This window comes from Pseudopipra pipra, chromosome 3 (genome assembly GCF_036250125.1).
Source record: "Pseudopipra pipra isolate bDixPip1 chromosome 3, bDixPip1.hap1, whole genome shotgun sequence".
In the NCBI taxonomy this organism is placed as follows: Eukaryota; Metazoa; Chordata; class Aves; order Passeriformes; family Pipridae; genus Pseudopipra; species Pseudopipra pipra.
In genome coordinates this window covers 43210915-43226734 of record NC_087551.1, presented here as the reverse complement: position 1 = coordinate 43226734, position 15820 = coordinate 43210915, and positions in this window count along the sequence as shown.

The window sequence follows — 15820 nt, the reverse complement described above, 5'->3', positions numbered from 1 at the left end:
GGCCCCAGGATGCAATGAAACACTTCAGAGTAATAAAGATCTGGTCTGCAACATCTTCATAGTAGAGTGAAATTACAGCACTGAGCTAAATGGTAGATTGAGTTAGTCCAAGTCTGTAGGAAGACACTGAACAGCTGCCAGCAGCCTTCTGCCATAGGGCACAACAGTATGTGTGATACAGGTCACTGATCTAGCTATATAAACTCAGATACATACCTGAAAATCTCCATTTTTTTTTATATTTTTAGCTCATTTTCTTATTAAGCATTTGAAATTAAAGGAGACTTACAGCCCTGCAAGTGCTTTGCATTAGGTCAATCCCATTTGGGAAGATTGCAAAGAGGAATAAATCAGATGATTCTATTTCCAGATTGGGATCAGGTCAGATAAGTATCACCTCCCTTCCTTTCCCTGACCTCCATTAATGCCCAACTTCACTGTCAGCTCCTGCAGTGACAAGCACTGTCCTTCACATGCTGCTGAGACATGAAATGGCAGGGGAAAGGCTTCCTGCGATGGCCTCGATTCCCATTTCCAGGTGCAGTACCCAGTGAGGATGTAGGAAGGCACACTGTGCCTCGCCTTTCCTAAGCTCCCCGCCCAAGGCTGCTGTTGCCAAACCCTGTGCTATCATCGGATATGTGAAGGGAAATCTGGCCTCTTCATGACCTTCAGCCACGTGGACACTAACTGCAATCTGCGGCTGTACCTCGAGGTGCAGTGGGCAGGGAGTAAAGCCCTGCATCAATCCTGTCCACTGCTGGCTCCAGGCTGGAAGCGCAGGGGTCTATCAGGTTTACCAGGATGGAACAGAGCAGTACCAAACTCTGTGTGCAATGGCTGTGGATGCAATCACCCTCGGATCCAGCAGGAAACTGAGGGCAGATAGAGTGTGGGGGAGGGATGAGGGATGCCTGGAAAGAACATCTATCTCAATGGATTCGGTCATCTACTGCTAGTCATGTTCATATCTCTGCTGGATGAAGAGCAGAGGGCACACCTGGAAGGCAGCCATGTTTATCAAGACATATTCTGTCTTGGAGGCAAATGACCTGTGTGGAGGTGAGAAAGGACAATCGTGGCTGTGGATAGCACTAATGGTCAGTAATCTCTCTAGGAGTCCCTAAATGGTGCATCAGTGGTTAACCTCATTGAAATGAGGGAGAGAAGGGAAAGGGAGGACAGAGGGAGGGATGGATGAGTGGATGGATGGATGGAAAGAAAAGGGAAGAAAAGGGAAGGGAAGGAGGAAAGGAAATTTCAGGAGAGGAAATTTCAGGAAAGGAAAGGAAATTTCAGGAAAGGAAATTTCAGGAAAGGGAAGGGAAGTGAAGGGAAGGGAAAGGAGAAAGGAAGAAAGAGAAAGGGAGAAAGGAAGGAAGGAAGGGAAGGAAAGAAGGAAGGGAGGAAGAAAGAAAGGAAGAAAGGAAAGAAGGAAGGAAGAAAGAAAGGAAGGAAGGAAGGGAAGGAAAGAAGGAAGGGAGGAAAAAAGAAAGGAAGAAAGGAAAGAAGAAAGAAAGAAAGAAAGGAAGGAAGAAAGAAAGAAAGGAAGGAGGGAAGGAAGAAAGCAAGGAAGAAAGAAAGAAAGAAAGTCAATTGGTCTGTTCAGCCTGGAGAAGACCGAGACTGAGGGGATATCTCATTGCAGTCTATGACTTCCTCACAAGGGAAAGAGGAGGGGCAGACCCTGATCTGTTCTCTGTGGTTACTAGTGACAGGACCCAAGGGAATGGCCTGAAGTTGTGTCAGGGGAGGTTTAGGTTGGATATCAGAAAAAGGTTCTTCACCCATAGGGTGGTTGGGTACCAGAACAGGTTCCCCAGGGAAGCAGTCACAGCACCAAGCCTGACAGAGTTCAAGAAGCATTTAGATAATACTCTCAGGCACATGGTGTGACTTTTCGGGATGGTCCTGTGAAGGGCCAGGAGCTGGACTCGAAGATCCTTGTAGGTCACTTCCAACTTGGCATATTCTATGATTCTGTGATTCTGTGAAAATATATGCAGGTTTTTGTCACGAAAAAGCAGCTTTCACTGATGCATGGCACTTAGAGATGTAGAACATGCAGCATCTCCTAGGCAAATAAATCATCAGTATGATATACTGACAAAAAGGATAGGAAAAGAGGAATATTTTTCTCTCTGGAGAAATCTGGACTAAGTCCTTGTGGTGGTAGAAAATTGCAGTGGGATTTATTTTCTTTCTTTGTGCAGAGCCTATGCTCTACAGAAGGTTCAGCTGAGCCCTTTCCTGCCTCAAAGGCACCAAGTTCATCCTGGCACTAGGGACTGATCTGAGCCTGGGCCCAGGTCTGACCCAGGAGGTACAGGGATATGTGGGATGGGTGTGTCCACACACCACATTTGCTCGGTCTTATGACACAGGACACTTATCAGAAGCAGCAGCTATTGCCAGATGGCTCATGTTACCACCATGTATCACTGCAGAGGGTTATTTCTTTCTGGCCTATTCTCCATACAAATGTTTACAGCTAACACCCATGCCATGGACCTCTCCAGCACGCACAAACTGCCAGTGTGTCCTCACAGACCTCTGATAGGGGCGTCAATGAGGATGCATCGAACATAGCATATCAAAAGCTGATGTAACTATAGTGTTTTATGGATCTTCATTTCTATTGTATGAAAAGTGCCCCTTTCACTAATCACGTCCTTTGAAGGTTCACCTTCCAGTACACTCTCTAAGCTGCAGCCTTACGTGCTTTCTCAACACTCCTGCCTTTTTGCTTTGCTCTACCACGCCAGAATGCCAGCATTGGCTTCGATGCAGAGGTGAGAGTTGGTTGGCCCGCAGGGGCACAGCCTGAGATCTGCTGGGCTCAGCCACAGCAGTGCCAGCACTGCAGCCCCACTCCAATCTGGCAATATTCTCACCTGGGTGCCGTGAGTCCTCACAGCCTGGCCAGCAACTCCAGTCCGACTAGGAGAGGAGAGCCATCTGAATCTCCCCATGCTCCTCTCATTTGCACAGGAGGCTGGTGAGTGTGTGTGTGTGTGTTTATTCAAGAAGGGGATCGATTAATTAGGTGATGATGGGAGCGAGAATGCTCTCCGGGCTATGGGTCTGCCCCCTACCAGATTTTACTGGCATTTTCTGAACGTCTTCTATTAGCTAAGTGGGCACAGCTTGTATGAAAACAAATACAATAATGCTCAGTTATTGTTTGGTGTGATGGGAGACTGGGATTGTTGGGGTTTTTTGTTTTGGTATTTTTTTTTACTAGTATTGTTTCTATTTGTCATTAAGGCTCACTTTCTAATCTATCTTTGCAAGAGTTTTGTCTTTTTTGACATTTGACAGTTGCATGTAGCCAGAGCTCTCTTCTCTGTCCTGAAGAGGCATTTGAGGCCAACCGTTTTTTGTTTACTTTTTTGTTTTTCTTTTTCTTTTCAGAGAAGACAACTAGAAAAGGCAGGGAAAAAAGTGCTTGTAAAGAAAGACAAACATATAATTAGCAAAAATAAATACATAATTATTTGATGGTTTTCATGCATGTTACTGTTTCAACTGCTCATTAATTGTTTCATCCAGATTGTAAAATATTCATATTTATATCTTACTCTGAAAGAGATGTGATGCCCTGGAGAGGCTAATTTTTGGTTTGCAGATTGTTTACAAGCTGTCAATTGCAATTTGAATATATTTGCAATTCATAAGGTTGATAAATAACGTAAGTCACATGGCACAGTTTCTGCTTCTTTTCTGCTTCTGAGCTGTAGCACATCCCTGTGTAAGTAACACCAAGGTAGGCAAGCATTTGTCTCCCCATCTGCCTCTCAAATCACACATTTAATGGAGCAAGCAAACAAAATACTCAAGAGTACCTCTGGGATCTCATAATAGTAGTCTGTCCCACCTGACTCCCTGGAAAGCTCTGATCTCGTGGCATTGTGTGTGGCCACCTTTAGCTGAGTCGTGTCTCAGTTACAACTCACACATGAGCAGGATGAGTATTCTGTACATTTTCTCTATAAGGCACCTAGAGCACTGGGAGACAGCCACCCAGAAAGGGATGAAAGGAAAACTATGCCACGGTAACTGCAAGCTTTGTGTGGAAGGGAGTGACTGAGAACCTGGTGAGTTCTGCTTCATTATTCCAGACATGGGGGTGACTGTTCTTTGAGGGATGAATAATACAATTATCAACACAACACAGTTTTCAAATTGCATTTTACAATAAAAATGCCAAATACAGCATTTACTTCTGGCTCCTATTTTTCCTCTGTATTTGAAGTGAACTTTTTTAAGGGTTTCATAAATAAAGAGAAAATCTTTGAATACTCCTAGGTGGTGAGGTTATATTTCAAGTATTATGGCTTTTCATTTTGTTTCTCCTTGGTACCAATTTTGTTTGTTGGAATTGGCCCCATTATACACAAAGAATTATACCAGAAAGTCCTTTCACTTCATCTTCTTGTGTGAAAAAAACCTGTCTCTTTTCTCCTAAAACCATGGATACTAAATTGCATTTTGTGTGGCTTGCATGTACATAAATATGAGTAACCACTCTGAGTGTCATAAATCCATAATTTCAAATAGATGTATTTCTCTGTCTTTGTGGTGACTGTCTGAATGATTTGAAATTTTTTCCAAATTTTGAATACAAATCTCTTTTCTGTAGTGTACCCTCATTACTTTTTATCCTTTGCACTGTAAAACACAAAGTATATCCTCTGTGGCAGCCTTCTATGTATTTGTGTCTTCTCAACTTCTTCTGAGTCTCCTCATTTTGACTGATCTTTCCTGATAGATTAAATTTTTATCCAAGATTCTCCTTGGGTTTTTGTGGGTGGTTTTTAGAGAGCTGACGTCTTTTTGGAGGTCGGGTTCTACAAGACTTGACTCTATATCATTTAAGATTGTGTGCTGTCTTTTGTTGTAGGGATGTTTTTGTCTCAGCTTCTATTTGTGCAGATAATTCCTTTCAAATAACAATTACTCACCTTTGTGATTACTAAACTGCAACTATTTTTTCTTAGATTATTTAGCCAATTTCTTATTGCCAATTTTTGGAGGAACAGATTATTTGCTACTTTTGAGGTACCTGTATGAACCACGCAGTTTTTGTTGCTCTCATAAATCTTCCCTGGATGACCCCTATGTGGTTTTGGGCTTCAATCAAGTAGAGACAATCTGGGGTAGACTGAGATCTGAGGGTACCCTGAGGACACCCACCCTGCATCTAAAGGGTGGGATGGCATATAGCAAAGACAGATGAAGCCAAGAGACTCTGGGCACTGAGTGGGAGGGAGGTAGACTAACAGAATAGGGATTACCCAAATTCTGACAGATTTAGGCAGCTAGAGATTTGGACTGGATGAACTCTCTAGAACTGGAGATATTCCTGCTATAGGAAGAATTATTTATTGCAATTTGTGATGCCAAATCACTTATTTTAATAAGTGTTCTGCGTGGACACAGAACATTTTTAAGAAAAATAACCAGTTTGATACAGTATGTCCATGCAGACCGTCCCCAAGTCTTTCCCACTCATAATGTGAAGCTCTTTGAACTGTGTCAACCCACTATTAGCATTTGCCATGTGTACAGAGTCAATTGTTACCCTGAGGAATGGGACGGATGATGACATGCTTAGATAGCAATGCTTTAAATTAAGATTCCTGAATATGCCTCTGATGTATGGAGGTTAATTAAGAAGCTATTGTGAGCTGAATTAATACCATTTGCTTATTGAAAACATAAGTCATGAGAATTAACAACAAAGTCATAAATATGTTTCCCTAAGGGCCAGATCCCTCAGCTCTTACTCATTTGAGCAATCCTTACTCATATGAGTAGTCCCACGGAATTAATTGAGACTACATGTATGAGTTCATTTATCTGTATGACTAAGAAGTTGCATAGTTGGGTCCCACACAAGCATTAATCTAAAATGAATATGTTTTTAATGATAAATGGGTATTTAGATGGACTATAATGATTGTTTACATCCAAGCCTTGTTTTAATAAGACTGGTTTAGCCTGCCAAGTAAATAAATCCAGCTTTTTATTAATAATCATGTGACAGAGATTCAACAATTACCAATCAAAAGCAGAATTCTGACATAGATAAAACCAAGTGTGAGGTTTCATTAGGTCCATTAGAAATACATACATTTTTACAGATAGCTGAATGGAAAGCTGGTACATCTTGACCACCAAATTGAGTGTCATGATTCCTGAGCCAGTTCTGAGTGAGTTTTCTCCAGAACCAAAAGCAGGAAAGCCATGTGGGTGAGAGGAAGGGATGTTTAGCCGGGAGCGCAACAACCTAGTCCATCCTGCTGTTGCAACCCAAGAGGGTCATTCTATGTGGTATTGCACTCTGCCATGTAAAATGACTATCTCACATCCTGCTGGATCAGGGCTCTCCTCCTGCATTGCTGCCACACCTTTATATTGTAAGCAAGGTAAGAGTCAGTGAACTCACACCTCCTCAGCCTATGCTGGCAGCACTAAGCAGAGCTGTACTCTTCCTCTGGTATCGGGAAGAGGAAGAGATGGCTTCCCTGTGGCTGGTTTATCCCAAGTCTGCTGACCAGCACTGAACCAGCCAGGGGTGGGTGTTCAGGAGGGAACAGAGATTTCCCTCTTCTGAAAGATCACCTTGGACCAACCTACTTCCATCTGCTCCCCTGATAAAAATCTTCTGTGGGGACACTTCAGTGTTCACAGAGAGCAAATGGTGCAAAGAAAGTAGCTGTTCCCTTCCCTGTGGTCTCAGTCATATGTGAGATGCAACCACCATTCAAAGTGAGTGGCCAGGGCTTGGTGACTCCCAAGCAGAATAGTTGTGACATCAGCTGATCATTAAAAGTCCTATGAAACCACCTTCTGGGGCCAGACATAACATAGCTTCCTTTGTACCTCTAGGTGCACTTGAGTGTTATGTCAGTGGAGACCCTTTTGGTAAAAAAAAATGGTGAGACTTTCCTTTTCCAGACTTCAGCTTTCAGGGTTGCCCAAGGATGTGGAGGGAAAGGTTTGCTTCAAACTAGAAGGAAGCACCACAAAGAGTGTTTCTAAAAGCTGTCCTTCCAGCCCAGGGTCAGGTTCCGTGGAAGACCAAGAAGTTGTACGAAGTCAAAATAAGGCCTCATTTAGAGAGCAAAACAATCTAAAGCTAATTTACTCAAACCTTTAGTGATTTAACCACTGGAAATTGATATTAATACACACTTTGACATTTGATTTTCTGCACTGGGAAATGAAATAGAATTTTTTGCTGCACATTTTGATTTTCGGATGTCCTTTAAATCCCTCAAATCCATGTCACCCACCTAATGGATACAAATTCAATATGAAGAAAAAACTAAACAATTCCTGCCTGATTTATACGTACCTGTGATAGGAGGGACAATCATGATTTGAGAAAGACTGCTTGCTGTTGGGCCTTTGTGATACGTATTTACTCACCCCCAAAAGTTATTTGCGTTGCAAACACCTTCTTCCCCCATCCCACATTAGAGGTATGTAATAAAAATAACAAATTAATACAGCAGATTAAATAAAAGTAATAAAAGTTTCTTAAGTGGCCTGGAAAGCTCTATTATATTCTAGAATATTGAATTTATCTTAAAGATCATAATTTTTATTCTCTCTTTTTATTTTTACTTTCAGCTGTCACCAGTGAATATCTGGACCCATGGAGAGTGTGTCCTGCCTGGTCCATCCTTTCCCTGGGTCTCCACAGCTGCTTTAGGAGAAAACGGTCACTCAGCAAGGCAAGATGGGCCATAAATGTTGTGATTGCATTCATGTGTGAGTTAAGTGCTAAGCAAAGGCTCTATCGAGGAATCTGATCTGTAGGGAATTACTGCAGGAGCAGAAGTGTTCCTCTGTACAGCTCCAGAGCCCTTTTAGTGCCCCCCCCCACCCCCCAGGTTTGCACCTCCTTCTGGGACCTGACAAGGTAGAAGTTAATGACAGCAGTCAAGGCCTTGGATCATCAGGTCATGCTGCCTTTGCTCCCCCTTCAAGCCCCTTCACAGCAAGTAAACAGACCAGGCTGTAGCCTGGAAATGTGTCCTCTGGTACTTCCGCAACACAAACAGTGTGGTAATGGAAAAACAGTCTGTTTATCTTCAGAGTGTTAGCAGATGGCAGCTCCTTCCCACTCCTGCTCTCTGCTGCAAGCCAAAGTCCCTGGTGCATCCCTTGAGGCCTTTGCTGGAGACAGACATTCTCCAAAGCCACTCAGCAGGATGTACACCAGGTACAAACAATTCCACACACTCTTCTCAGGGGCTTGCAGATCGACTGCAAGTGGGAGGGCACACAGAGGTTACCTGTAGATGCACCTACTCTGGGTAGAATATTGCACAGATGCATCATGCTGCTATAAAACAGGGCACTCCAGACTTCCTTTGCAGTAAGCCAGCAGCAGGCATGTCCTTGTCCTGTCCCAGCTGGCATCAAGTGCCCTTCTGCCCTCCCAGGGACCTCAGTTAGCACAGCCTGTTGCCCCTACCAGTCAATAGGCAGCTCTGTTTCAGCTGTTTCTTATAAGAGAGAGACATAAGAAAAGATGGTCATGACCTTCCTGCCACTCCTTTTTGCTGCATCTCCAGAGCCCACAGGTAGGTGCATGACCTCTTCCCAACCCAGCTGAGCCAGATGCAAGCCCCTCTGGGGACATTTGCTGCCCCTCTCTTGTCAGGGGCTGGTGCCAGCCTTAGATATCTCAGCTAGGCGGTTTGTGGGAACACTTCTCCACTCAGTGCCTTCGAGCCATTTGTTACACTTCAACTTTTCCATCTTGTATATGTAAGGCTTAGATCCGCAGTTGATTCATGAGCATTTCTGATTTTATCTGTGGATTCTCAGCATACTGTGTTGTTGCTGTGAAGGTGGGAATTGATGCATACACAAGTTAGGGGCCTCTTGTAAGGTAAAGATTGAACTACCATACTGCCCTGCTAACAGCCTTGACATTTAAATATTCACAGGGATTATTGACTGTCACCTTATTCTCTGATGGAGACCTGAGCAGGAGTTCAGAGAGAGCATGGCTGGATGAGAACTGCAGTTTGGCTTGCAAAGCACCATGCTGTGCTCTGACCTCACAACTGGACTTCATGTCACCTCACTCCAGACATTGCATCTTCTTCCAAGAGTAGTCACTCCTACAGTCAAAGGGGGGAAACATGCTTTTGTACACAGTGGCTCATCTAACATACTTTAGATACCTCCTTTAGGAAGAGGTGAGTTGTTACAAAGTTCTTGCAATGTCCTGGCTAGAAAGTAGGTGCCTGGTTGCGTTACAAAAGACACGGCTCTGCACACTTTGCTAGCCAAATCCTGGCTGTCCTAAACTGGGCACCAAAAAATAATGGATACCTCAGAGAGGTTGTTCTTATGTTTTCTCCAGCTGTGCTGTTGTGCGGTGAAGGTCACCAGTATTTGCAAAGTGCTTACCTTCTCTAGTAAATACACATTTGGTATCATCAGTCAGCACAAGACCTCTTTGGGATACATAACAGCCTTTGCAGCTTTGGAGCAGTATATTCTGATATTCATGTCTCCCTAGGCAGCCTGGAGACACAAGGACATCCAGTTACTTCTGACTCACCTTTCTTCTCTCTTTGCAGAGAGAAGGCAGAGGCAGTTGTACCTCAGTCAGCATCAGTAGCAGTGTTTTAGTCAATGTTAATTTAGACTTCTGTTTTGAGTTAAGCCCAAAGATATACACACATCTGAAAAGCACCTGAAAACTAAAAATATTCAGGTAGCTGCTAGCTGCTGTGAAGAACCCGTAGCCTCTTCCCAGATTATCTTGCTGCTGCTGCTTTTTGCACCTCTTTTCTTTTGGCCTTTCAGAGAAGAAGCAGTCAAGACAAGTAGAAAGGCTATGCCACTGGCCATGCAGACAAGAGAAAAGGGCACCAGTAGAGACATGGTGCCCTTTTCACACTTTTGTTTCAGCCATGACAATTTGTCTCTGCTCCCCTCTCGGCCTGCAGCTGGGATGAGCACTGCTCTTACTCCTGCGGCTGCCTTCCTGCTGCATAGTCTTTGTGCTACCCCTTAGAGATATTGTGGAAAGAGTGAATGGAATGAAATGAAACTAATGCCAAGCCCACCTATGTGGTTTACATTATCCTGACAAGTCACAACAGAATTTGGAGGCTGCATCTTACTCAAGAGGAAGTGATGGCTCCTGCAAACCATGCATATTTCTTCAGGAGGTTTATTTGCCTTTCGCCATCAAAGTCACAATTACTTGCTACAGCAGCAATGTGCTACCCCTCAGCAATGCACTTCCTCTGATGTTTGAAGGGGTGTCCTGCTTTTGGCTCCCCACAGCACACCTGGCTGTGCTGCAACCAGTCTGTGGCTATTCTCTGTCTCAACATCCTGTCAAAGGAAAGCAGCATAAGATCCCTCACAGGCACATTTTAGATGTGTAATACTGATATGCTTCATAAAACATATCAGTACATTTCAAAAGTTATTTCTAAAATTTAGGCCCATGAGTCAAAAAATACCAAGGAGTGGAAAGTATCCCATATACCAAACAAGAACCAGCCCACATATGAAAGCCGTGAAGGAAATGGGCAGCAGCCAGTGACACAGCAGGAGCTGGTTTTCCCATGTCCTCCCTTGTATTCCAATGCTTGTAAAATCATAAGCTCCAGTGGGAAACACAGAGGGGAAAATGCATGTCAGTATACAATGGAGGCGGGGGTGTGGGGTGTGTGTGATTTTCATGGCATTCAGGTTCACTCCAAATTTTTCATGGAGCTTTGGCACCAGCCTGACTTGAACAATTCATGGCCAAGCTGAAACTGCCTTTGAGGTCTCTCAGATCATTATATAACTCATTGAGTGTTTCTGAGAATATCAAAAAAGCAAAACCCAACTTCCCTCCACCTGGTATACACATATCCTGATGGCCATCAACTTGCTAACTGCACATGATAGAATCTGGCTGTCCTGTTCACGGTTACTGTCTTTAAGATCACTTACTAAGCAGAGAACGAAGGGAGTGTCACAAAGAATCTATTAAGTTTCCTGGACCCAGGAGGGATGTGTGAGGACAAGGCAGGTCTCAGCTTGCTATGCAGAAGCTCACAGCTGCAGACCTGTGGCATTTACCCTGCTTTACCACAGCAAGGCTCCCACTAAGAAGCTCCTGTACCTAGATGTCTGTGTCCTCCTTAACTTCAAACCTCTCAGGAATGCCAGATGTATTGCCTCCAAGCCAGGATTTTCAACGTCAGCCTTCATCAGTTCTTCAGCTTGTCTGCCACAGTATGGTGCAGCTGAACCATTGACCTCATCACTGGTACTAACTGGGTCATTTATTCCACTACATCAATTTGTTCAGCTGAGTATAGGAAATAGTACATTAAAGATAGAGGATCCTGTGTTTCTTTCCTAACCTTCCAAAGTCATGTCAAAACATCAGAGGAGACAGAGAGCACCAGCAGCAGCACACTCATCAGGGAGTCTCTTGGGGCAGTAGAAACATATACTGACATAAGGAACACAATTCAAATCAATTAAAATGTTTGCATAGATTGGGTTGGGATTTTTGCAAATCGAAAAATTACAAGAGCAAAACTGAAGTAGGTCAGCAGTACAAGCTCTTTGGATTTTGCCCTAAAAAATCCAGAGAAATCTCTTCCCTTTAAGGCCATGAAGAATTAGTGACTTATTGGAGTGAAGGCTTTGTGGATGGTTAAAGCTCTGAGGACATTCACATTTAGCACAGGGAAGATGTGATACCAAGATAAATAAATTCAGAGTAGGACACAACAAGCTGTAAAAAATACAGAGGTGGTTGCTGAGTAAAAAGATTTCACTTGACACTTTGCAATAACTCGTGTGAATGAACCCTAGAGATCCATTTCACAGAATAACATAGAATAGCTGACAGTGGGAAGAGACTCATGGAGACTGCCTAATCCAACACCCTATTCAAATCAGGGATAGATAGAGCAGGTTGCCAGGACTGTATCCAGTCACATTTTTATTATGGTCAAGAATGGAGACTGCACAACCTCTCTGGGCAGCCTGCCACAGGGTTTGACTACACTAACTGCAAAAAGTTCTTTCTTACGTTTAAATGGAATTTCCTATGTCAAGTTGCATCCACCGCCTCTTGTGCCATCACTGGACACCACTGAGAAGTCTGACTCCTTCTTTACTCCTTCCCATCAGGTATCTATACACATTGATAGGATCCTCACTAAGCCTTTTCTTCTCTAGGCTGAACAGGCCCAGTGGTCCCAGCATCACTCTCTGTATTTACACCATTCATGATTAGCTTCCAGCAGTACTTCATGTCACTGATCACAGTTTACTGAGCCCAACAATTCAGCCAGTTTTCAATCCACCTCACTGTCCTGTATTTTCACCCCAGCAGCTTTCAGGTAAACAATTACCTATGCTACTGTGGAATAAAAACAACTGTAGGAACATTAAGAAAAATTATAGATCCACAGAGCAGTAAGCTAAGATGAAAAGTTTGTAAATTTTAAGGGAACTTGATGAACTTGCACTGAACCTTGAGTAAATATGTACACAAATTCAAAGAGATCTTGAACAACAAATAGAAGTTGAAATGGGAATTAGGATTGCTTTTAAGGAAGAAGTAAAGAAGTGAGGCTGGTGATGATCTTCAAAGTTTAAATTCATTTTCACTAATCCCAATGGGTTGAGAATGCTGAAAGGACCAGGATCTGAAATCTTCAACACTATTGAAGACTGAAATTTAAGCATGAATGCATTCACTAGATTAAGGACCTTGTCTTCAAAAGAAACTGGGGAAGTAAAATATCAGTGTTGCCTATTTCTTGAGCGTTAATCAGCTCTTAGCACCTTTAAGAAACAAACAGAGTAAGTCTGATTTTACAGTTTAATTCCTCTTTCTTCACATTTAGGGAAAGAGAGGTAGGGAAGTTGAGTGACTTGCAAGAACAGGTATTAGCATGTAAGAGTTACTGGCACTTCATTGAAAACTCATCTCAGATCACACTTCTCTCTGACTAGGTTTCCAGAAATCCAATTATACCTGGCAACACTGATAGTTTTTAACATCTAATTACAATGGAAGGAATGTGGAACTGTGGATGCATTTTCTTAAGCCTTTGATATCTTGCCTCATAAAATTAGCCTGCAGAAGTGAAATTCAAATTAACTCCAGCATGGATAAAACCACCAAAATCTAGGAACTGACTGGATGACACAAACAGCGGGAAAACAGAAACAGCAATGTCCTGAGCTAGGAACGGGTCCAGCAGGATGCCACCAGGACTGGATGAGATAAACTGTACATTATATCTGCAGGTTACATGCAATTTGTGGTGACACAAACACCAGTGAAGGCAGAGGAAAAACTTCAAAGATAATCTGGAAGAGTTTGTAATGTGTAGAGTGCATAACAGTAAGAAATCTAAATTGCATTAAATACACATTGAACATTTAGAAGAGCAGGTATTGAAAAAAAAAAAAAAGACAGAAAAAGCAGAAGCATCAGCAGGAGCTACTAGGTGCTTAATAGCAATATCAGATAGTAAAACCAGTGTGCGTTGGTAGCACAAGAGAATTCAAACAAAACTTAAATTTTATGATGTTCTTTATGCAGAGAACCCATGTTAGGTACTCAGAAAGATGAGAATCCCTCCATGTGCAGTGAGCATGAGAGACTGCTGATATCCATCTTTGAGCTGTAATTTCAAAACAGAGGAATAATCAATACTGACAGAGGAAGAACTAAAGAATGATGTTACAAAAATGAGTGAAATAAAGTATTTGTGATGGAAGTCCAGTAAAATGTCCTAGCATTGGATCCTGTGACACTGCTAAAATTTTTTCATGGGCTTCCTGGAAACATTCAGAGAGGCAGAAAAAATCATTCTTTTACTTGTACGAGAAGGACACTGGAGGAGGTTTCACTGTATAGATAAATATGCATCATCCATACCTCTGCCATAGGCTAGATTTGAAGAGAAACTCAATCCTCACAAGTGAGTAGAAGATGGATTCTGGATGGATCCTATACATAGGATTTTAATACTATCTAGGCAGTGGCCTAGATGTTCTTGATGGAAAGTGAAGATTATCTTTCACAAATGGTCAAGAGGGATGAGCCACCATGACAGCTGTAAATTATGGTCACCTCTGAGGAAGACATCATCTCCTAGGCATGGAGAAAAGGGAGAAGCCCTGGGGGTCAGTGCTCAGTGTTAGGTGCTCCTTTCCCAGGTGGCCCCGGTCTGACCTTGCTGGAATGACAGAGCTCATCCTCCATGTGTTGGCTTCACTCAAAGAGAGCTGGTGTGACTGGGGGGAACTGCAGGAACATCTGCAGGGAGCAACATGAGACTGATGGCAGCTGGGGAAGGCATGCCAAGGAGGGGAGAGGAGGCAGGTTCACATCAAAGCCTCACCTCCATCACTGGGAGCATAGCAGGTGCTAGAGATGAAATGTAGACCAACAGAAGGAACAGGTCAAATCATTCATGGACCAAACCTGAGAGATGGACAGCAAATTAATATTGAAGGTACACATGAAAAGCAGCCATAAAACAGCATTGCAACAGTTGTGAACCTGCAGCCTATCTCATTTTTCCCACCCACCTTCCCAAACAGCTTTCTTCTTCCCAGTCCCTTCTGAAATGAACAGTGCTCAAAACGTCGGTTGTGTTGCCAGCATTTATCTGGGAAAATGAAATCATGACCTGATTTCCTTTTCCAAAACCTTCCTCCTCAACAAAGGTCAGCAAAAGCAGTAATTGATACATCTGAGATAGACAGAATTTGCAGCCCAGTGCCTTTCACAGACAAATGACCAAACACAGAAGCTCAGTAACCCAAGGTGACTAGCAGAAATATTTTTATGCTAAAAGTTTCTATTTAACAGAAAGACCAGAGAGTAAATTCCACACACTTCACACTAGCAGAAATGTGTCTTTATCACTTCATTTCCTTGCTGCAGTGACACATGTAATTGTCAAAAGAATGAAAAAAGGAATGGCTTACAGCAACAGTGCAAACCCCAGAACACAGGTGAAGTAATTTTAAGAACAGACTGGTGAACTCATGGAATTGCAGAGGTGGGTGGTTCATTAATAATAACATGTCTGTGAGGGAAGGACAAGTTTTATTCTAAGACACTGCCGGAGGGTCTGCAGGATCTACCCTGCTACAAACTTCTTTTAGTTACATATAAACATCTCGTGGTCTTCAGTGACCCACTTCAGACATCCAGCCTTAAAGGGTTAGTGTCAGACCAGCTCCTGAGCATGACTGCAACAGGAAGGAATATGCCAAGAGAGACCAGAAAAGTGGCAAAAGGCAGGATACAAGATTTCACATTGGCATTCACATCCCTACCAGATGACGATCTTGCTTGATCCATACAAGACTCTCTGCTCCAGAGGACTCATACTGGAGTCATTAACCAGCTCTCAAACTTGCTCCAACTCCAGTTTGCTCATTCTTCAACTAAATACAATGTTGGGCTTCCCCCTCCAAGCCTATGTTCAAAATACTCAGCTCCTCCTTCCTTTTCTATGCAACCTGGCGAGGATTCTTTTAAACTCTCTCCACCCTCCCTCTCAGCCTTGCTTGAACTTTATCCTAAAATAAAAACACATTTGTCCAAGGGCTTAATCTGGCAACAAAGGATTTTTGCTGTTAAATTTACATTGGGAACTTGTCCCAGGCAGCACTGTGAAAAATGCACTTGGACATTCATTTTGGGCACTTTTTATTCTTTTGGGCATTTTGTTTTACTTTAAATTGTTGGAATAATGCTGGAATAATGCAACCTTTCCTTGGTTGCTCCTTG